The sequence below is a fragment of the Pinus tabuliformis genome, chromosome 6 (genome assembly GCF_031772625.1).
Source record: "Pinus tabuliformis cultivar Carrire ecotype Pingquan chromosome 6, CPIR1, whole genome shotgun sequence".
Classification (NCBI taxonomy): domain Eukaryota; kingdom Viridiplantae; phylum Streptophyta; class Pinopsida; order Pinales; family Pinaceae; genus Pinus; species Pinus tabuliformis.
This window is the reverse complement of record NC_142292.1, coordinates 609,280,824-609,303,105: the sequence shown is the minus strand read 5'-3', so window position 1 is coordinate 609,303,105 and position 22,282 is coordinate 609,280,824. Positions and strand designations below refer to the sequence as shown.

The 22,282-nt window shown below is 36.6% G+C and overlaps 2 pseudogenes; both read right to left on the bottom strand.

The window, feature by feature from the left end:
• Window positions 1-347: 347 nt before the first annotated feature.
• On the bottom strand, window positions 348-9,086 carry LOC149260043 (uncharacterized; annotated as a pseudogene).
• Window positions 9,087-9,307: 221 nt separating this feature from the next.
• Window positions 9,308-22,282, bottom strand: part of LOC149260042 (uncharacterized) — a 32,039-nt pseudogene continuing 19,064 nt past the window's right edge.

The window sequence follows — 22,282 nt, the reverse complement described above, 5'->3', positions numbered from 1 at the left end:
CCAAAGCTTTTTGGGTGTGGTATAGTATTGGAGAAGGTTCATTACAAACTTCTCTGTTATCGCAACCCCCTTACATGCATTGACAAGTGTGAAGCAAGCCTTTCAATGGGGAGGAAAGCAGCAGAAATCCTTCGACACACTGAAAGAGAAGATCAGTATAGCACCAGTGCTAGCCTTACCAGACCTTCAGAAGGCTTTTGAGATTGAGACAAATGTGGTGGCCTGGGTGTAGGCGATATGGTCAAACAGCCGAAGCCCGATATAATTTCTTCAATTTCTGGCTGAATTCCTCTTTTTTCTTCAACATGTGTATCAGTCATCTATTGACAGCTTCATGAGTTTTCCTCTTATACACTCCAACCTTCATTATCGGTGCAAAACATGTCACAGGCCTGTTTTTCCTCTATCAGAACTATAATCCCATAGGAATTATAGTGATAAATTATCGTTGCTTTAAAACAAGGAAATGCATTAAAAACCCTATACACACAAGCAGAGGGCTTTCGTTCCAAAGGAACAAAAATACACTATCAAAAATTTAAGTTCAACTATAGTGTTAATTCAAAAGAATTACACTATCGGCATTTTATTATCGGCCCTTCCAAGCTCCCTTCCCTGATGTAATAATAAACAGGATCATCAGAGATCGAAATCGACGACTCCAATAGTCTAAAGGCTTGCTCCTCCGCTCTGATCTGGCGATGTTATAACAATCGCAGACCCGATATGCTATTAAAGGCTCCCTATCATGTTTCAGCTCTGGGAGTGTCGTGCTATCGAAGTTCGGAATTCCAATGGTTTGGCTCTGTTCCACTCCCACTTAGCGATACGATAAAGGTTTCAGACCCGACGAGGGTATAGTCCAAAGGTGATAATATTTCAGATCCATAAATCTGTTTTGGTTAAGTATTTCATGATTTTCCTATGTAAATGAGAGTTTCTACTTGGAAGCTCAACAATGCTTATAATGGAAACCTGACTTGCCAATATAAAGGAAAACATGTTAACAAGCTTAAAGAAAATATCGATAGGTAGAACTAAGATGAATCGCCATTAATAAGCATTTAGAAGTAAATAAGCACATACAAATTCCAGTTGACAGAGAATCATAAATTCAGATGCACAGAGAGAGTTTTCAATATGACAATGTCTCTAGGATCGACTAACTCAGAGCGTCCCGTTATTTCCTTTTTAAAATAATAGATAAGCCTTCTCGGTCCTTATCCTTTACAAAAGCATGCCTTTTACATAGAGCGATTTAAAGCAATTATGCATAAAGCTTATTACAGCTTATCCATAAGCGATTATTACAACATGATTTTATTCTTAATTCTATCCTTATATTAAACTAGAAAAGCACGGAATTTTTTGGCTAAAGGACCCCACTCCTTTGCCTTTAGATTTTTTTGGATTTTTGGAATAAGTTTGAATATTTTCCCTCCAAGTCTCATGCTCCTACATTAGACTCCTGAGGACAAAATTCTTCACGGGCTCTTGTCCATGAGTTCATCTACAGAACTGCATAGTTTCTGTAGCATGTCTTTTGTAACCCAAGTAGCTTCAGTGGTTGGCTAATCCTTCCACTTTACCAAATACTGGAAGTATTCTCATCCCCTTGTTTTCTTAAAAACCTTCTTGTCCAGAATTCTTTCTCGCTGAAATTCCTTTGCTGTGGGTAACTGTTTTACCCAGTCAATCTCTTGGGTTTCTTCATCTTGTGTTGTATCATCTGCAGTTTCACCTTCATACTTGTACAGGTCTGCAACATTAAAATTGGTGATATTCCAACATCAAGGGATAACTCAATCTCATAGGCATTTGCAGAAAATTTCCTCAACACTCTGCACGGTCCAATTTTTTTGAACTTCAATTTGTTATACTCCCTCTTTGGAAACCTCGCCTTTCTGAGATGTGCTAAAACCATATCTCCAACTTCAAATTTCACCTCTCTTCTTCTCATGTTTTCTATGGTTTTGTACTTGATGTTGCTATCTTGCAGCTATTGTTTCACTTGTTCATGTTTGCTTGCATTTCTGGAGCAAAATCTTCACCCTTTTCACTTCTCATCTCATCTTTTCCCAAGTTTCTTAACTCAGATACTCCTCTTGGATGCATTCCATAAACAATATGGAATGGACTTTGTCCTGTACTCCTGTTAGGTGAGTCATTATATGCATATTCATCTTGTGCCAACACTTGATCCCATTGCGTTTAATGTTTTGCAGTAAGGCTCCTTAAAAGATTGCCCAAACTCATGTTCACAACTTTAGTCTGTCCATCAGTTTGTGGATGATAGGTAGAACTGAAACTTTATTTAGTTGCCAATTTCTTCCATAGTGTCCTGCAGAAATGTCCAATGAATTTGGAATCCATGTCTGAGACAATACTCTTAGGCAACCTATGCAATCTTACAACCTATTTAAAAAACAAATTAGCAATGTGAGAAGCATCACTAGTCTTATAACATGGAATAAAGTGTGCCATTTTTTAAAATCTGTCCACTACAACAAAAATTGAATCTTTACCTCTTTGAGTCTTTGGTAAACCCAAAACAAAATCCATGCTTACCATATCCCAAGGCCTAGATTTCATTTTCGGCTAGAAATAAAATCTATTCAACTGTTCAAAAGTATTCTCTATGCCAAAATGTCCTGCAAGTCCTCCACTATGTTTTCCTTTGATTAAATTTTCCCTCATTGAATAGTTTGGTATGCACAACTGATTTTTCTTAAACAACAGTCCATCTTGTAAGAAGTAATCCAACCATCTACTGCTATCCATCAAAACATGATTTTTACAAGCTTCAAATGCCTCTTTAAAATCTGGATCTGTTTCATACAATTCTTTAAGAAAATCAAAACCCAACACTTGGATTTGACTCTCTTGAAATAATACATTCCTCCTACTTAAGGCATTTGCAACTTTGTTTGATTGGCCATTTATATGCTTCAAAACAAAATGGAAACCTTGAAGATACTCTACCATTTAGCATGTTTCCAGCTAAGCTTTGGCTGTTGCATAATATACTATAGTGCATGGTTATCTGAATAAAGTATGAACTCCTTTAACATTAGATAATGCCTCCATTTCTTCAATGACTGCACAATTGCATAGAACTCCTTATCATAAGAAGAATACTTCCTTTTTGAATCATTCAACTTTTCACTAAAATAAGCTATTGGTTTGTCTTCCTGACTTAATACACCTCCAATAGCTTCTCGGCTTGCATCACACTTCACTTGGAAAGACTTACTAAAATCAGGTGAAACCAAAATATGATTTTCAATGATTTTCTTCTTTAATAGCTGAAATTTTTTTTATGCTTCAGTAGTCCATCTAAATGGCTATTTGTCCTTCTTTATTGTCTCAATAATAGGTGCATTAATCTTACTAAAATTCTTGATGAATTTTCTATAAAAGATAGCAAGACCATGAAAATTTCTTACCTCAAAAACACTCTTGGGTGAAGGCCACTCCATAATTGCCTTGATCTTCTCTGGATCCATCTTCAACTCTTCAGTAGAAATAAGAAAACCCAAGTACACTAGTTCTTCTTTCATGAATGAAAAATTCTTCAAATTCAGCAATAATTTCTCCTACTACAGCCTTTATAAGACATAATTCATATGCCTCACGTGCTCCTCCTTAGACTTGTTGTAAACTAATATATCGTCTAGCTATACTATTACAAATTTACCAGTAAAATCTTTAAAAAATTCATTCATGAGTCTCATAAACATACTTGGTGCATTTTACAACCCAAAAGGCATTACTCTCCACTCATACAATCCCTCATTTGTCTTAAAAGCAGTTTTCCACTCATCCCCTTCTCTTATCCTTATCTAATGATACCCACTTTTAAGATCTAGTTTTGTAAAATACTTTTATCCACTCAAGCAATCCATTAAATATTCAATTCTAGGTAAAGGAAATCTGTACCTGATTGTGATTTTATTGATGGCTCTTGAATCTATACACATTCTCCAGCCTCCATCTTTGTTTGGACTCAACACTGTTGGCACTGCACAAGGACTCAAGCTTTCTCTGATCAGCCCTTTATCAATCAATTCTTGCTCATTTTCTGTAGGAGTCATTCTATAAGTTTCTTTGTTAGGTAGACTTGCTCCATGAATCAAATCTATATGATGGCTAATTCTTCTAATGGCTGGAAACTCATTTGGGAAATCATCAACATAATATCACAATATTTCTCCAACATTTCTTGAATTTCAATGGGTAAATCAGAAATTTTAGTAGAAGTCATTATTACCTTAGGCTTGCAAATTACAACAAAATTTATCTCATTCTCTTCAACCTACTTCAAGTATTCCTTTCCTCCTAGTAACAGAGTTTATGGACCAGTCTTCTTTCCTGGTACATCTTCTTCTTGCAGAGGCAGCAACATATGATTGACACCATCCTTTCCAAACTTGTAGGTGTTTCCTTTCCCATCATGAATGGCTCTTCTGTCATATTTCCAAGGTCTTCCAAGCAATATCTGACACACATCCATTGGCATCACATCACATACAATTTTATCTTTATACTTGCCCACCTGAAATTCCACTTCACATTGTTCATTCACTAATAGTTGATGTCCCTTTTGTAACCATGACACCTTGTAAGGTGTTGGATGTTTCATTGTCTTCAGCTTCCATTTCTCCACCACTTCTATAGAGACCAAATTATTAGTGCTGCTACTTTCAATGATCATGTGACAACATTTACCTTGAACTTTACACAATGTTCTGAATAAAATCTTTATTTGTGATGATTCAACTATCTCTTTTTCTAGCTTGAGAAAAACTTTATTAACTACCAAAGGTTCTCCTCTCTCTGGTATATTTTATTCTTTTTCCACTGTTGTTACTGGTGCTTCTCCCACAATTGGAGCAACAATTGCATTCCTCTGGCTTCTTCCCACATTCTATGGGCATTCAATAGTTCCGTGTCCTAGCTTGTTACATCTGTAACATCCTATTTCTCTTCCACTTCCTCTACCTCCTCTCCCTCTAGAAAAACTCCCTCTGCCTCTTGCATCACCTCCTATGGGTGCATGCTGGGTTGAGCTGCTACTAGATCCATATTTAGGTGTTTTAGATCTCCCTCTACCACCTTGACTTCCCCTTTCTTGGAAAGTACATCTCCCTCTGGCAGACTACTTCCTCATGAGCTTTTCTTCAGCTTTCAGTGCTATTTGATAAGCTTCCTCAACTGTTCTAGGAGAAAATATACTTATCTCATCTTGAATGTCCATCCTAAGGCCATTCACATGTCTAGCCACCTTCTCATATGTATCCTAGGCTTCTACAGCTCTTATGTTGACCTTGTAGAATTCCTCTATGTATTCTTTCACTGTCGAAGACCTCTATCTAAGATTCAGCATCTGTCTGAACAAGGTTTGTTGATAATTACTTGGTAGAAACTTACCTCTTAGCTTTGCTACCATCCTACTCCAATTCTTGATAGGTTGCTTGCCAAGTCTCTTTATTTCTACCTGCACACCATCCCACCAAAGCACTGCATGGCCTTTTAGCTTGGTGACAACAAACTTTACTTTCTTCTCATCTTATGTTTCTTCAAAGTCGAAGAATTTATCCATGCCATTAATCGAATCTATCAATTCTTCTGGATTCAGTCCTCCTTCATATATTGGAACCTCCGTCTTTGGCCTAGCTGTGGATCTCAACACTGACTGGAAGAATCTCATCTCATGGGTAACTACTACAGCTTCCTCCTCTGTAGCTTCAACCTCAGGTTCACTAACATCTCCATCATCTATATTTCTACCTGTTGTTAATGCATCCTGTTATCTCAAAATCAGGCCCTGGAAGGCTGCTGACCAGGAAGACTTCAAGTAACTATTTCAGACCTACTTTAGGTTGAGGCTTAGCCTCCTCAACCTGAGAGGGCTCTCTCTGGATGGGTTAATGATTTTGCTTAAAATAAGATGGCTAACTCTTTGTGAAATAACAGTGATAAAATGAATGCTGGAAATACATTAAACAAGTTTCCATTGGGCCCATGGAGTCAACAAAACCTCAGTAAACAATGATACTGCCTTTACATAGAAGTCAGGGCATTCAGCATTTGAGTATTCAGAACATAACACATATGGAACCACAGTTCATAAATGCATACAGGAAATCAGAGCACAATCAGTGAATTCTGAGTGATTATACATCTATGCAACTGTAAAAGACATTAAGGAAAGGATAAAATCACACATTCTGAACATAGAAATCCTTCATGAATCCTAAGAAGAAAAGCAGCCAAATTATATTACTGAAACTCTGTCTTTACATAAGCCAAAACAATGTTCTGTTATAAAATTTCCAACTCCGATTACATTGCTATTTCAGCTATATATAGAATTCCTATTCTAACTGTTCGAGATTCCTCCTCCAGCATGAGGGGAATTCGATAACTATCTCTAATGACACCTATCAACCCTTTAACTAACTAATAAATACAATTGATTACTAATTGACAGCTCTGGAATCCTAAAACAATTAGGATTCTAACTCTACTAGATCTTCTAAACATCTAAATCAAATGGGACTCTAATTCCATAACAATCTTGGTCTATAATCATCCTCATTCTTTGACATCTGGTTCCCTTCTGGCGGTGGCTGTGATGGACCTTTAATGCTTCATGTTGCTCTTCAATATCACATGTTTTCCAATGCCCTGAAACATAGGAAACTACCCCTGTTTGTCGGTCCTTGGTTTGCCTCAAAATAAAGCAGACAGCCACGTCCTTGATGTGCTGTCCACCGTTTTCATGTACCTGTGTGATGACAAAACCTTTCAAAAAGATTTGCCGCTTTGTCAATCATAATTGATCAACTGGATTGTAATATGCAGCTACAGCAGTTTCGTAGCACGCTACGAAACTGCTGTGTAATTTCAAAATGACTCCCAACTCGAAGGTACTCAGATATGTTATTGAAATAGCCCTGGAGATAAGAGTCTCTTGGAAGAACCACTTGTTGCTCTAAACCTGGTTGAAGCCTTGTAGTTAATGCAATGCTTGCAAAAGTAAAACCACTGAACACCAATAGGACTGCAACTTTCACTGCTGGTATGCTTAGTACAGGTGCATGGATATTCTTCATGTACTGCACCAAAAGGCCAGGTTTTTGGTGCCTCCTTCCCAAATTATCATGGTCAAGTTTAGTTGTTAATGGACTAACTCTAATGCAAGGAAAGCAATCAACTCTGTTTCCTTCTGTTCTTATCAAATCAAATGTCATAAGAGAAACAAATGCAGTCACTTGCAGTAGGAAGTTCACTAACACCGCAAGAGCTGCAAACATCGAGAACACTCGACACGCAGGCATAGGGATGAAACTTCCAACTGCAAATGCCACAACCTCTGAAAGGGTGGAAAGTGTTATAAATGGCCCCACTTCAGCAAGTGTGTTTCCCACTCGTTCTTCCAAGGCCAATTCAACTGGCTGGCGTTTAAGTGCATGCACTGAGATGCACATATTGTCAACTCCCACCGCAAGCACTAGAAATGGAATAACTTTAACAATAATTAAAGTGGACTTCACTCCAAGTGCACTGAATAGCCCAATAGATCCAAGTACCGAAAGGACAACAACAAGAACCCCTGACAAACCAAGTAACACCTTCGATGAAACATAAAGAGGTGAAAAGTGTGGTGAAATATCACCCAGTGTCACTGATATGTAGGCAAACATGACAATGTAGCTGATCAATATGGTTACAACATCAGCAGTTCTCTCCCTCTTAAGTTCTTCCTCCACAGACTTCCTGCACAGAACTTTCTGCAGAAAATGCAAGAGTAAGATTGTGCAACTTTGCCATTGGAATAAGCTCTTCTTTCACTAAATGAATGAAAGAATTCTCCCATGCTAAAGCTTTTCCATTTTCATGTCCTGTCTTGTCCACAGCATTATTAACAGGATATGTGATAACAAATGCAGTAGCCTGTGAATAGTTGCTTCCCTTGTAACCTCCTAATATTGTGCTTGGGTCAACAGGAGCATGATATGAACTCAAGCATGGCTCCGAAGATGTGTAATGCTCAAAGCAAAACAACGCATGTGAAGACCCTTCATAATCATCAAACAGTTCTGGTTTCATTTTATAGTGTTGTAAAACAATTTGACCTGCACACTCCTTACCAACCGGCTTCATACAGATATCCTTTAGATATACCAATGATCCAGAGTAGTTTCCTTGAATTCTATCCACCTTTTTCTGCATTTCAAATAATAACTTGATGTTCTTCTCCATCACAATACTTGGAGCTGGATTATCTTCTGAAAGAGGAATAGTAGCCAAGATAAGCTGTTCTATTCTATAGAAAGGAGACAAGTGGGTGTCAAAGAACTCTTTTTCTTCTGCTGCCTTGCTTCCGGGACCAACCCACAGCTTTTCAGGCCTTGTTTCCACTTCTAAATGGAGTAACCCCATACACAACAACAGAACAACTGCAATCGAGATTCCCAAAACAAGACTTGGATGTGTAGCAACAAACACTCCATGACTCCTATAGAATTTAGAGATATAATATTGGATGAATGGCAAACGTGTTCCCTTTTTTTGGCATAGTCACCTCTTGATATATCGCTACGCCCTGAATTAGATCCTGGTCTTGCTTACTCATACCACTGGACATCACCATGCCATGAACCTGAGACTGCACATGGCCTCTCAGAATCATAACGAGTAACATTACCACGCTTAGAATGAAAGTCCACCCTTTCAGAACCATATCCTCTATTAACATCAACATGACCAGAGTTGGATCGTGGTCTCTCAGAGTCATTTCCTTCATAAAAATCACCAAACCCTGGACAAGGGCCTGAGCAATCAACATCAGAGCCTACAGTAAATCCACGTCCCGGACGAAAACCTGACTTGTTGACATGATGACCTCCAGGAAAATCAACAGACCCTGACCGAGAACCAAGTCTGTCAAGCCCTGGTCCTCTAGCATCTAAACGATCATAGCCTGTGGGCATTCCCCCATGTCTCTCAGATTCAAACCCATGAGAAATATCCCTATCCCTCGAGCTGTAAGGCCGCTCACCATCATATTCTCTCATCATTTCTCTACTCACAAGTGATGAATGTGGCCTTTCCAGGTTATACACTCCGGAAATTTCTACTCGTTCTGATCCAAGCACCCCTTTCCCTGAGTAGTCAGAACGCCCAGATCGAGAACTAGGCCTGTCAACTTGTTTCTGTGGGAAGCGAACCTTATCATCGAGGGCTAAAGTTAACTCTTGCAACTTTCTCTCCTTCTGGGTGAGCTGGGATCATAAGTTATTTAAGTGCTCTGTATCTGATATCCAACCGGTTCCTGTGGGTAGTCGTGCATATAATGAGATCCACCATATGTTTGTGATCTCGAGGGAGCATCGTTGTGTAACTTATCTTCGTCTAAAGTTCTCATCTTGTATAACTGAATCTTTTGATTGATGCCAGCAAGCAACTTTCCATTAAATGTATTCAGATAGTAAACAGAACCCTTTATCTCCTTCTCAGCAACAACTGCAACATGTGCCAATACAACGACACCTAATGATCTAAAACACAGCGGATTCTGATAAGTATGACAGCTGGGTGAGATTTGCTATGGATCAGCACAAAATCACTTAGACCGTGTTTCGCTACGAAATCACCAGAAACATGTTGCGCTGCGAAAACACTTAAAACTGACTTATGCGCTACGAAAACGCCTAAAGAGCTTTGTAGCGCATAATAACCTTTGAACAAAGTTGACACATGGAAATTGTGTAAATTGTGAGACCAGTGAAGAATGAGGATGCATAGTGGACTCCTTAGACTCTAAGGCAAACAAAGACTCAAAGCTAGACTAGCACTGAATTTTTTTTTTTTTTTTACCATCAAACTAATGTGAGCGGTTTTAAAATTAGAATTCTTGAGTGATAACAGTGGCTCCACTTGGGATAGTGTGCTCCTGTAGTACACTAAGAACTCGTATGTCCAGTGCCTTATCCATTTATGACAAACAGAAATTTGCTTGACAAACATCCCTTTCCAGCGTCTTGGGCCTTCACCTCGGGCTTAAGCTTGATGATCACTGTAGGAGAAAGAAATCTACCACTACTGAAAAAAATTGCTCAGTCAACCTTGAGCTTATTTGCATTTACCTACCTACCTACCCTAACAATTTCAACTTCTTTCTGCTCAATCAATGTGAAATTTCCAATGTAGCCAATCCTCTGTTTTATCTGATATTAGAGGCTCTTGACTGCATCCGACCTCAAAATAACCATGGTAGTGAGATGACCACATCAACTCATAATATACTTGATCTTCATAATGCAAATGAAAATGAAAGACCAGAGTGCAGAACTTGTCCATATATTCACTTATAGGGTCAAAGAATACATGGTTATGTTGATGATCATCATAACATTCTACATCTTTAGACAACTGATTCTCAACCACACAAGATTCTTTTGATATGCTATCGAACTGCTTTTCTGAAGGCTGCCTACAAACAATGTAATTTTCCTCTTTCTTATGATCATTTATTGTTGTAAGCTGCTGAGAAGTTTGACATAAAAAACCAACCCTTTCCTCTACCTGAGGGTCGTAAAAGCTATCTTCCACTTCTTCTTGTTGTGTATAATCATTTTTATCTTCATTATGATTCGAAGACTGAGAATATTGTTGCATCTCTTCATTCATATCAAAGGATAAAACATGGTTTTCACAAGTAAACCCCTGCTGCTCTTCATGGTGCGTTTCATGGGATGTTATACTTTCTTCTTGGTGCTGGAATGCATTGTTATGAAGAGCCTCTAAAATTTCTTCATCCATAAATTCATCATCATCATAACAATCCTCCAAGTACTGAATAAGATTTAAAGAATGCCTACAGCAATCTTTAAGCAGCAATAAGGAAGGATAACATTCTTTATACATCTCATAGAATTCATCATGAAAACTAGCAAGCGAATATATTGAACCATTTTCCAAACTTTTATACCAAGACCATGCTTTTCCTTCTAAAGTGGTCATAAACATCTTCATGAGACAATCTTCAGGGAAATGAACCTTAAGACTGCGTACATGCATATGGAATCTAACCAAATGAAGAGCAACATCGTCTTTCTTTTCATCTTTGAATATTGGAAGATCCTCTAACCAATCAACCTTTGGCATAGGATTTGGAAAACCAGGGATATGAGACCGATTCATAGGAGCATACCTGGCATTCATTCTTGCAGTGGAATTCATCTTGAAACTTCATCAAGCTACTGATCTTCTAGCAGTGGAGTCACCTTCCAATTCCTTATTCGATGTGTGGAGTCGCCAAGGTAGTTTTGCAGCCTCAAAAAGATGTCTGAGCTCCTGCTACCTTCAGAAGTTCAGCCATTGATTTCGGGAATGAATAATCTTCAGGCTCCCGGCAGACGCACCAAAATGTTATCTCAAAATCAGGCCCTGGAAGGCTGCTGACCAGGAATACTTCAAGTAACTATTTCAGACCTACTTTAGGTTGAGGCTTAGCCTCCTCAACCTGAGAGGGCTCTCTCTGGATGGGTTAATGATTTTGCTTAAAATTAGATGGCTAACTCTTTGTGAAATAACAGTGATAAAATGAATGCTGGAAATACATTAAACAAGTTTCCATTGGGCCCATGGAGTCAACAAAACCTCAGTAAACAATGATACTGCCTTTACATAGAAGTCAGGGCATTCAGCATTTGAGTATTCAGAACATAACACATATGGAACCACAGTTCATAAATGCATATAGGAAATCAGAGCACAATCAGTGAATTCTGAGTGATTATACATCTATGCAACTGTAAAAGACATTAAGGAAAGGATAAAATCACACATTCTGAACATAGAAATCCTTCATGAATCCTGAGAAGAAAAGCAGCCAAATTATATTACTGAAACTCTGTCTTTACATAAGCCAAAACAATGTTCTGTTATAAAATTTCCAACCCCGATTACATTGCTGTTTCAGCTATATATAGAATTCCTATTCTAACTGTTCGAGATTCCTCCTCCAGCATGAGGGGAATTCGATAACTATCTCTAATGACACCTATCAACCCTTTAACTAACTAATAAATACAACTGATTACTAATTGACAGCTCTGGAATCCTAAAACAATTAGGATTCTAACTCTACTAGATCTTCTAAACATCTAAATCAAATAGGACTCTAATTCCATAACAATCTTGGTCTATAATCATCCTCGTTCTTTGACATCTGGTTCCCTTCTGGTGGTGGCTGTGATGGACCTTTAATGCTTCATGTTGCTCTTCAATATCACATGTTTTCCAATGCCCTGAAACATAGGAAACTACCCCTGTTTGTCGGTCCTCGGTTTGCCTCAAAATAAAGCAGACAGCCACGTCCTTGATGTGCTGTCCACCGTTTTCATGTACCTGTGTGATGACAAAACCTTTCAAAAAGATTTGCCGCTTTGTCAATCATAATTGATCAACTGGATTGTAATATGCAGCTACAGCAATTTCGTAGCGCGCTACGAAACTGCTGTGTAATTTCAAAATGACTCCCATCTCGAAGGTACTCAGATATGTTATTGAAATAGCCCTGGAGATAAGAGTCTCTTGGAAGAACCACTTGTTGCTCTAAACCTGGTTGAAGCCTTGTAGTTAATGCAATGCTTGCAAAAGTAAAACCACTGAACACCAATAGGACTGCAACTTTCACTGCTGGTATGCTTAGTACAGGTGCATGGATATTCTTCATGTACTGCACCAAAGGGCCAGGTTTTTGGTGCCTCCTGCCCAAATTATCATGTTCAAGTTCAGTTGTTAATGGACTAACTCTAATGCAAGGAAAGCAATCAACTCTGTTTCCTTCTGTTCTTATCAAATCAAATGTCATAAGAGAAACAAATGCAGTCACTTGCAGTAGGAAGTTCACTAACACCGCAAGAGCTGCAAACATCGAGAACACTCGACACGCAGGCATAGGGATGAAACTTCCAACTGCAAATGCCACAACCTCTGAAAGGGTGGAAAGTGTTATAAATGGCCCCACTTCAGCAAGTGTGTTTCCCACTCGTTCTTCCAAGGCCAATTCAACTGGCTGGCGTTTAAGTGCATGCACTGAGATGCACATATTGTCAACTCCCACCGCAAGCACTAGAAATGGAATAACTTTAACAATAATTAAAGTGGACTTCACTCCAAGTGCACTGAATAGCCCAATAGATCCAAGTACCGAAAGGACAACAACAAGAACCCCTGACAAACCAAGTAACACCTTCGATGAAACATAAAGAGGTGAAAAGTGTGGTGAAATATCACCCAGTGTCACTGATATGTAGGCAAACATGACAATGTAGCTGATCAATATGGTTACAACATCAGCAGTGCTCTCCCTCTTAAGTTCTTCCTCCACAGACTTCCTGCATAGAACTTTCTGCAGAAAATGCAAGAGTAAGATTGTGCAACTTTGCCATTGGATCTTTCACTAAATGAATGAAAGAATTCTCCCATGCTAAAGCTTTTCCATTTTCATGTCCTGTCTTGTCCACAACATTATTAACAGGATATGTGATAACAAATGCAGTAGCCTGTGAATAGTTGCTTCCCTTGTAACCTCCTAATATTGTGCTTGGGTCAACAGGAGCATGATATGAACTCAAGCATGGCTCCGAAGATGTGTAATGCTCAAAGCAAAACAACGCATGTGAAGACCCTTCATAATCATCAAACAGTTCTGGTTTCATTTTATAGTGTTGTAAAACAGTTTGACCTGCACACTCCTTACCAACTGGCTTCATACAGATATCCTTTAGATATACCAATGATCCAGAGTAGTTTCCTTGAATTCTATCCACCTTTTTCTGCATTTCAAATAATAACTTGATGTTCTTCTCCATCACAATACTTGGAGCTGGATTATCTTCTGAAAGAGGAATAGTAGCCAAGATAAGCTATTCTATTCTATAGAAAGGAGACAAGTGGGTGTCAAAGAACTCTTTTTCTTCTGCTGCCTTGCTTCCGAGACCAACCCACAGCTTTTCAGGCCTTGTTTCCACTTCTAAATGGAGTAACCCCATACACAACAACAGAACAACTGCAATCGAGATTCCCAAAACAAGACTTGGATGTGTAGCAACAAACACTCCATGACTCCTATAGAATTTAGAGATATAATATTGGATGAATGGCAAACGTGTTCCCTTTTTTTGGCATAGTCACCTCTTGATATATCGCTGCGCCCTGAATTAGATCCTGGTCTTGCTTACTCATACCACTGAACATCACCATGCCATGAACCTCAGACTGCACATGGCCTCTCATAATCATAACGAGTAACATTACCACGCTTAGAATGAAAGTCCACCCTTTCAGAACCATATCCTCTATTAACATCAACATGACCAGAGTTGGATCGTGGTCTCTCAGAGTCATTTCGTTCATAAAAATCACCAAACCCTGGACAAGGGCCTGAGCAATCAACATCAGAGCCTACAGTAAATCCACGTCCCGGACGAAAACCTGACTTGTTGACATGATGACCTCCAGGAAAATCAACAGACCCTGACCGAGAACCAAGTCTGTCAAGCCCTGGTCCTCTAGCATCTAAATGATCATAGCCTGTGGGCATTCCCCCATGTCTCTCAGATTCAAACCCATGAGAAATATCCCTATCCCTCGAGCTGTAAGGCCGCTCACCATCATATTCTCTCATCATTTCTCTACTCACAAGTGATGAATGTGGCCTTTCCAAGTTATACCCTCCGGAAATTTCTACTCGTTCTGATCCAAGCGCCCCTTTCCCTGAGTAGTCAGAACGCCCGGATCGAGAACTAGGCCTGTCAACTTGTTTCTGTGGGAAGCGAACCTTATCATCGAGGGCTAAAGTTAACTCTTGCAACTTTCTCTCCTTCTGGGTGAGCTGGGATCATAAGTTATTTAAGTGCTCTGTATCTGATATCCAACCGGTTCCTGTGGGTAGTCGTGCATATAATGAGATCCACCATATGTTTGTGATCTCGAGGGAGCATCGCTGTGTAACTTATCATCGGCAAAAGTTCTCATCTTGTATAACTGAATCTTTTGATTGATGCCAGCAAGCAACTTTCCATTAAATGCATTCAGATAGTAAACAGAACCCTTTGTCTCCTTCTCAGCAACAACTGCAACATGTGCCAATACAACGACACCTAATGATCTAAAACACAGCGGATTCTGATATGTATGACAGCTGGGTGAGATTTGCTATGGATCAGCACAAAATCACTTAGACCGTGTTTCGCTACGAAATCACCAGAAACATGTTGCGCTGCGAAAACACTTAAAACTGACTTATGCACTACGAAAATGCCTAAAGAGCTTTGTAGCGCATAATAAACTTTGAACAAAGTTGACACATGGAAATTGTGTAAATTGTGAGACCAGTGAAGAATGAGGATGCATAGTGGACTCCTTAGACTCTGTTGTGGTAAAAACACAACCCCCCCATTATTGATGTGTTCACTTCAATTAATGGGGACCCTTTCTATAAAATTTTGGCCAAACACCTTTTTGGATTTTATTTAGTTGATTGCCCTACGCTTTTGTTAATTTTTAGTTTTCCTTGGATTTTTGTTTTGATTACTTTGTTAGAATCGATTTTTTATAAGCTTCCCATTGACGCTTGTTTCGCCTCATTTGGTCAACCGGTTTGAAAATGGCACTCCTTTGAAGTCTCATCATTTATCTAGCCTGGGTTAAAAATGCATAAAATGTACAATATTGCATTTTGTAAATAAATTAGTTCAATAACCCATTCATTTTAAATATTAACCCGTAGCAAGTTTTAGTAACATTTATCATTTTTTCGGCCAAATCATTAAGTATCGAGATTAAAGAAGTTTACTCCAATTTCTAAATCAATTATTAATCTCGAAAACCCAAAATTTTCGAAGTGGCTGTAGTTTACAAACTTATGTTCATAAAAAATAAAACAAGAAAATAAAAATTTAAGTTTAAAATTAAATTTTAAATTAATTAAATTAATTAATTTAATTAAATTAAAATTTAAAACAAAAAAAATATATATATAATAAAAATTGTTTTAATCGCATCGGCAACTTTTATTCGCAACATATTTAAAAAAACCATAAGTCACCCCAATGCGATATCGGGTCACAACTTTTATTCGCAACATATTTTATGGACCCTGATATCGCATCGGTAAGTTTGGTTTAACACATTTTAAAAGGGCTGAAATCTCATTACCCATCCGATGCGAAATGCCGATGAGCGAAACTCCCAAGGGCCGATAAGCGAAAAGGAATAAAAAAACAAAGTTTTAAATAGTGGTTCAACGACTAAGTTCCTTTCACTCATACGTATAGTGATATGTTAGTTTTAATGTTTTACATATATATTGGGAGTGGTGTAAGTTAATATAGATTAATTAGTTTATATTTTTTAATATATATTAGTTAATATATATTAATATGTAATATGTAATAGATATTATATTAATTAAATTAATTAATTATATGTAATATTTAATTAATTTAAATATGAGTTAGATTAATATTGATTAGTTTTTAATTAAGAATGGATTTGTTTATAAATCATTAGTTAGTTAAATTAATAAATAGTTTAGTTTATAATCAGCAATTAAATTAGAATTAACTAGGGACTAATTTAGGATTTAATTTTTAATTTAAATTCTCATTTTTTAGCCCAGCAACAGAATTTCCAGATTTACATCAGATTTGACCCATCAACTTTGGAAGCTCATAAATTGAGTTCTACTTGGCCAAATGAGGCCCAGGACGGCTCATTGGAAAGAGAAAATCAAGGAGAACATTTTGGAGGAGGTTTCACCAACAGATTTACTCATTTATTGGGTCAAAAATCAGGCAGAAGATCATGCTCCGAATTTTGAAAAACAAAATCAATTTTCTGAGTTATTTTCTTCAATTTCATTTATCCAAAGCCTCTTCTAATTGCAGATCCATTGGCCAACGATATCCTTTGCCAATAAAATCATTACAAGCATCAATACAGAGCTTATATTTTATTTTCAATTATTTATTTAAAATAGAATTTGATTGGGTTTGATTTAATTGCCAGAAATGATATTTTGATTGCATTTTAATTTATTTTGATTTCTTTTGCAGGAAAACAGTGGAAAAGATATGGAGAAAAGGATTTCAAGCAATGAGAATGCTCCAGCAATTGAAGATCAGAATTAGGAGCAATTAAAATTATATTTGGCAGATTTCTCTTCAACAAACTCTCCTCTCCAAAAATTCCTTCACAAATATTATAAATAACAGATTGCAGAATGTAAAAGGGGCTGCTCTCCTCTGCAATTTTAGAGCTTCTAAAAGCACTATTGTAATTAGAATTTAGAGTTGTAGGAGGGAGGAGTGAAAAATCTCAGATCTGGGGATTATTGAGGATTTTCCCTTTGTATATTGAATTATGCATGAAGAACAAAGCTTGCACTATTGTGGCTCTAGTTTTGAAGGCAGAAGTTCAAGCAATGTAAAGGGCTGTTGGAGACCAAGAACAGAGAAATGGATGCAATAAATTGGTATTTCTAATACTACTGTTTTAAATATCAGTTTCATTTTTATAGTGACAGGGATGTCTCATTTTATTCATGTTTGTGCACTATTGTCAATATGGGTAATTTGTCTCAATCTTGTTATTATGTATCTCTGTTTTTTATGGATTAATTTCTGATTTCTGAGTAACTATTTACTCAGAAATCTGTCTTATTAAAACTGATTTATTGAGTGGTAATATGTTGTGAACTATTTCCACATATTATTGTTTAGTTATTGGGTTTGCTGATTTGATAATCAATATCATTTATGTGAACTACTTCCTGAGTGTTGTTGGTTTATTATTTCAGTAAAAAGGTCTCAATAGGATATGTTTTGATATCCATAATATCAGTTAATTGAACTACTTCATTAACTTGATATTAATTATAAACAAGACATATCTAAATCCCAATACTTTAATTATCTTGCTCTTAGTTGGGTTAGATCTATATCTGCCTAATTAAGATAGGATTCAGATTAGTTTCTTTTTCTTGCATCATAGAATAAGCTTGCATTTAGAATAAATTCTACATTCTTTTAAGTCCTCTCCTCAAAGAGGCAAAACTTTAGTTGTGGCTTGGCTGAACCCAAATCAGCTTAAGGGTCATTCTCTTGCCTGATCAGCAAGAAGAAGTGATCTGATGTCCCTGTCTATTGGTAGTTAAAGATACATTATAAACCAATAGCAATAGGGAGAAGGTAACTGGACCTAGATGAACAGTCGGAGCCACCACACCAAACGGAAAAGGAGCTGCTTTTAAGGTCCGGACCGGGTGGTTATCCCCCAATGTTGTTGCAGCGATTTTCGAGGCATCAACATTTTTGGCGCTAGAAGGAGGGCCTGAGATTTTTGTCTGTTGGAGTCTTTTCAATTTTAATTCTTTATTTATTGTAATGGCTCCTCTTAAACTTCCAATATGGAGTTGTATTCATGGACGTGCATCTTCCAATACTCCACCCGAAGTGGTAAGACTCTTGTCTCAGGTAAAATTCAATGGTAAGAGAAATTCTTCTGCTTTTAACCATGTCTTTCAATTTATTCAAAATGTTTCAAATTACAATTTTCAAGGAATTGATGAAGGCATCTTATGCAGAATTTTTACTCTTACATTTGCGGCAAAAGCCAGAAGCTGGTGTAGAACTCTTCCAGTTGCTTCAATCCACAGCTGGGATCAATTTGTTACAATTTTCATTTGTAAATTTGACGGCTATAATTATGAACAGGTATGTGAAGAAATTGAATATCTACGTAGATTTGAAAATGAGTCTATTAATGATTTTCATATTCGATTTCACTTGAATTGTTTAAGATTTAAAGATGAAGATAAACCTACGGAAGAAGAATCATTAGATTGGTTTGAATATATTAGTTCTCTTCCAACCATTCCCAATCCATATGAAATTGATTCAAGCTTTGTTCCATCCCCTTCCGATACAAATGAGAATCCCAATTTGGATGTGCAAATAAATGGTGATGAAGTGGTTTTACAAAGCTTGGAAAGTATTTCCATTCAAATGCAAGAAGACAACAATAGCAATTTTGGGGAAAAAGCCGCCTTGAAATCTGAAAGCTACTTTGAAGTAAATTCGGAAAATCAAATCGCAAATCAGCAAGTACAAGCAGCAATCAAAGTAAATAAAATGCAAACTGTTGTACAAATTTCTGAATTTCTCCATGATGAGCAAATGCCGAAATCAAAGCAGCAAAGCAGTGTTCTCCAAGAAAGCATATGCACGCAAATGAATGATCTGCAATCTGAAATTTACAATGAGCATAATGCACAAGAGCTCTCAAACAGAGACAGTTTTAAATGCATTGTTTCAGGTTCACATTTTTCCCTTTATCCTGATATTTTCAATAATGGTAATATTTTTCCTCCTGGTATTAATGATATTTCACAAATTAAAGAGGATGATTTAAATGAATTACCATTAAATTTTTATCAAGATAAAGAAATAATAATCGATCATTCTTTTGCCATTAATGAACATGAAATGCTTGTTCCTCCTTGTTTGGATGAGATTGAAGGGAATTCTAGAGAGTCTTGTGAGGTCATTTATGATGATTACTCTGATATTGAGGATGTCGATTTCAATTTTTCTCAAGAGAATCCTCATGAGAAAATTCAAATAACATCTGAGAATGAGGAACACTTCAATTTAGGAATTATCCCAACTAATCCTCATTTTAGAGCAGCAAATTATCTTCATGATCTCACCATTCAAGAAATCATTCCAATTTATGATTCATATGAGGATCAAATTCCCATTCCTATTCATAATCATAATTCGTTTTCTATTTCACAAGTTGGAATTCAAAATTATTCAAATTCCATAATTCTGGCCATTCCTTGTGAAAATGAAATCATTTCAAAACGATCCCAAATGTGCTGTAACATTAGTTGTACAAATAGTGATTTCATTTTAGTTTTTCTTTCACAGCTATTTTGTTTAAACTTAGATTTATTTTCCGATTTTATTTTTCAAAATTTTCACACTCTTCGCTGGCATATTGAGCGCCTTACTATCAAACACTCAATCGATGCATTGCCCAATTGGGAAATTCAAGTTTCATATTATAATCATCAGCATCAAAAGATATTAATATTCCAATTTAAATCAATGCTAATGTTTCATCAGAAGCTTCTATTTTTTCAAAGGCAATATCAACAAGAGAGTGTATTTTTGCAATCTGGCCAGCTATTCAATTTAATTAATAATTTTCCATGTCATTTGACAAACTTCCATTCATTTTTCATTGACTCATTTGAAGATTATTTGGAAGTTTTTCCTTCAAGGAAAATTGTCAATGATTTAACATTTGTACATAATACTAACAATTCTTTCCAGGACTTTGAATTTCAAAACTCATATCCACAATTTGGCTTGTTATCTCTTTCCTTGAACATTTCCCCATCCTTAATGGAAATCCATCCAGATTTTTGCGATCCAATTGGTATCGAATTGGAAAGGAAATTTCATGAGAAAGAGATTTTAATTAAGTTGCTAACAATAACTGTACATTCTTATTTCAGATTTATTTTCCTTAGTTTAGTTAGATGTTTATTCTTATTGCTAACATTTGAACTGTACATAAACGCGGGAATAAAAATGAGAGAATGGTTACACTGGAAATATGACTATACCTAGTCATTTTCATGTATATGGTTAGAATAGGAGTAGAATTAATTTAGTTAGCCTGTTTTATGTAGTTAATTTATTTGCAATAGTTCTGTAGATTAAAAAAATAAAACAAAGCAATCAGCCTTCTCATACATGTCCAGTGGAAACATTTTTCCTTATCAGAAAATTTTAATTCTTGCTTTCCTTTTTGAAATTTCTTATAGCGATTTCTTTACTCTGCCGATTTTGAATAATGTCTTGATCAAAGTCAATTAAAATTGCACTTGGCATCAATTGCCTCAAAGCCACTTTTCTTCAGTTCGGGATTTCCTTCTAAGATTTTCTTTTGAAATTTATATGGTAAGGATTTGAGGATATAAAAGCTTCATGATCCCATTATCCTATGAGATGTATGATTGACTATGATAAGCCTAATTCTAATTCAATCATTATCAGTCAATCTAACCTGTCACAGCAATCATATGAAGTTCATATTATATTCCTCGGAATTTGCCAAAAGCTGATCTTAAGGATGCCCATTTTGCCAAGTGCACACATTTAAATCTGTTTTGACATTTTTCTACAATTAATGGCTTAACCTCATTCTAATCTTTAGTTTATTATCTGATGCTGTAAAAACGCATCATGTCTATTTACTAAAGGCATTATTAAAAAGTCACTATAACAATACAGATTTTTCTCAAGATTAATTCGGAATGAGCAGAGGTAATAAATTGTTACTTCACTTCGAAAGGGAAGCATAGTTTCATATTTATTTCTGGTAAATTTTATATTCCATGAACATGAATGATTGATTTCATTTAGGCTGATTGCGCACTTAGATTTAAAATAAATAATGAGATGATTTTAATCAAAGGAAGAATTTGAAGATTTATCAGGTAAAATTTACAGACAAATTCTTTTCAGGTACGCATTTACAACTTTATTTTCATCCATTATTAGTTCTGTTTTTCTTAGCTTATTTTTGATTTATGTTCTGTTTTATTTGCAGGTTTTTATTTCTTTTCAAAATCTGAAGTAAGCAGCAAACTCATTTTAAATTTGCAAACAGGTTCAGGGAAATTCAATTCTGATTCATTAGAGTTTAAGCATTTTTTAGCTTTGCTTTCATTCATTAGAAAACCCAATTGAAATTTCAAGAAATATCATAAGACCATTCGCATCACAACATTTCATCGGAAGTAGTTCTTAGCATTCCTTTTGATCACAAATTGTTCATTAAAGACCTCCGATGTATTATCTTACTCATATGTCATATTGCATTTCGCTTATCGGAGCTTTCCAAGTGAAGTATACTTCCATGAACGTGAATCGCCTATCTTCGATAATCGACTTTACCGATATTGCGATAAACACATAATTCCGGACCCGATATGGAATTCAAATCAAATTCATAAAATATCGCGTCCGTTCAATCGCAATAATGGTAGGAGTATAACTTTAAAGGAGGCCGATGTTTCGGATCCGAAATGTTATCAAATTTTCAACATAAAATTATCGGGTCCACTCTTCATCGCATATCGGCATCGCAACAATCATATTGTGTTACATCGGGTGCTTAAGATTGC